The sequence below is a fragment of the Octopus bimaculoides genome, chromosome 26, assembly GCF_001194135.2.
Source record: "Octopus bimaculoides isolate UCB-OBI-ISO-001 chromosome 26, ASM119413v2, whole genome shotgun sequence".
In the NCBI taxonomy this organism is placed as follows: domain Eukaryota; kingdom Metazoa; phylum Mollusca; class Cephalopoda; order Octopoda; family Octopodidae; genus Octopus; species Octopus bimaculoides.
Window position 1 is genome coordinate 2,698,786 of NC_069006.1, and position 2,513 is coordinate 2,701,298.

Consider the following 2,513-nt stretch of genomic DNA (forward strand, 5'->3'; position numbering starts at 1 on the left):
ATATATATATATACAGAAAGAGAGAGAGAGAGAGAGATGAATCTTTATGTACATACACAAACTTACATACACACATATGCGCATATGTACTATGACACCCTGACCTTCAGTTTTATAGTCAATTAGAATTTATTTCCTGTGACTGCGCAATTTTGTAATTATAAGGAAAAATATCAACGTCATATTGGAGTATGTCATTTTAGAATTGGTGTAGCCTGTCCGCTAGCAATTAAATAAATGCTCTATTAACAGGATTCTTATACCAACACCATTCACACAGATGCACGTGTACACACGTACATACATACATATATACATACATACATCTCTCTACACATATTTTTATACTACTAAAACTCTATGTTTGGTTGCTTGGTTGCATGCTTGTCTGTAATTTAATACAGCCAAACCGGCGCATAATGGGAAGATATTCTGGAAAGAAGTAACCCCTGAAATGTGACTACAAACGGAATAAAACAAGTTTTGCGTAAATCGGACCACGGATTCCCGATATACACGGTTTTTTTGGGTACCTTCATAAGTAGCCAAAACGGCGCACAATGGAAAATACTCCAAAAGTAACATAATCCTGAAAAGGAAGAAACTAACCTTTTGATTAGCAAGGGACATTATGATCAATGTTTTCAGTATTTTGAAGACAAACTTAGCGACCGGAACAAGAATCTCAGAGACGTTAACTTGCCAACGCCAAATAGTATTGTCCCTAATCACGATGTTGGCAATTTGGTGTTATTGCCTGAGTTCTAATGCCACAGAGAAGAGCAGCGACAATTTATAGAAGAGAGGGACTCTCTATTGAATAATGAGCAAAAACATGTGTACGACTTCGTTTATCACGGTTTAGAGAGGAACACATCTGCATTGATTTACATTGACGCTGAAGGTGGAACAGGAAAGACATTCCTGATAAATAATCAATAAAACCTTCAACATGAACCAGACCTATGATTACACGAACGAAGTGAAATATTTAACTGAATTATCATGAAATTAACTTTCATTTGAATGAATGGTGAAATCAGCTTCATTTTTTAATAACTTCAAATGTCAGTTACCCGACGTTCTCGGCTAGTCTGGTATATATATATATATATATAAGCAATAAGAAATATCTGAGCTTCACGACATCGTGAAGTATATTTGCCATCTAAATGCGATTAACCCTTAAGGGTAGATGCTACTGTAGCTTGTAGCGCCAGGAAGACATGTCTTCCAGCTGGCTATTGATACAATATCTGTGCCCTATCAGTATTTGCAAACGGAAGTCATCGTTCCAATTTCCAGCCTGACGTGATACACACGGACCCAGGTTTCTGGCTATTGACCCGTAATCAGCGTGTGATAACCATCGGTTGGCGATGGGAAGAGTTGTCAATGCAAATACATATACTTTTTCCAGTGACGAAAATTCACTGATCTCGAAAAATGTAAACAAGCAACAATAAATCTCTGAGCGAGGTATAAACAGCAGCAGCACGATATCGTGAAATATATTTGCCACCTAAATGTAGCTAACCCTTAAGGGTAGATGCTACTGTAGCTTGTAGCCCCAGGAAAACATCTCCTCCAGCTGGCTATTGGCACACCACTATTTGTGCCCTATCGGTATTTACACAGGGAAAAAGTATATATATTTGCATTGGGAACCACTTCCCATCGCCAACCGGTGGTTGTCACATGCTGATGACGGGTAAATACCCATAAACCCGGATCCGTGTGTATCACATCCGGTCGGAGATGACAACGATGACTTCCCTTTGCAAATACTGATAGGGCACAGATAGTGTGTCAATAGCCATCTGGAGGAGATTCTTCCTGGGGCTACAAGCAACTGTAGCATCGACCCTTAGGAGTTAATCGCATTTAGATGGGAAATATACTTCAGGATATATATATATATATACATCAGGATATATATATCAGGATATATATATATATATATATACATTATTTACATATATATATACATTATTTACATACATATATACATTATTTACATATATATATATATTATTTACATTATTTATGCCCACGGGCATATGGCGTAGTGGTTAAGAGCGCGGGCTACTAACCCCAAGATTCCGAGTTCGAATAACGGCAGCGACCTGATTAATAATAGTATTAATAATGATAATATAATAATAGTAACATCGTTAGGAATGAGAACCCAGGTTCGAAATTTCCCCAAGACACCTGACGAAGGTTGGAGGGTATCTCAGCCGAAACGTTGTGTTAACAACAAACAAGATGAGGACAAATATTCGTCAAATGTAAATAATGTAAATAATGTCAATAATTCCTCATCTCTTAAATATAGAACTGTATATATATATATATATATATACAGTTCTATATTTAAGAGATGAGGAATTATTGACATTATTTACATTATTTACATTTGACGAATATTTGTCCTCATCTTGTTTGTTGTTAACACAACGTTTCGGCTGAGATACCCTCCAACCTTCGTCAGGTGTCTTGGGGAAATTTCG

General features: G+C 36.9%; 2 protein-coding genes across 2 annotated transcripts in view; one reads left to right on the top strand and one right to left on the bottom strand.

Annotated features, from left to right (window-relative positions):
• Positions 1 to 2,513, top strand: part of LOC106868831 (cytochrome P450 3A7) — a 388,137-nt gene that overhangs the window by 261,666 nt on the left and 123,958 nt on the right. The window lies entirely within an intron of this gene.
• Positions 1 to 2,513, bottom strand: part of LOC106868827 (cytochrome P450 3A31-like) — a 90,100-nt gene that overhangs the window by 19,855 nt on the left and 67,732 nt on the right. The window lies entirely within an intron of this gene.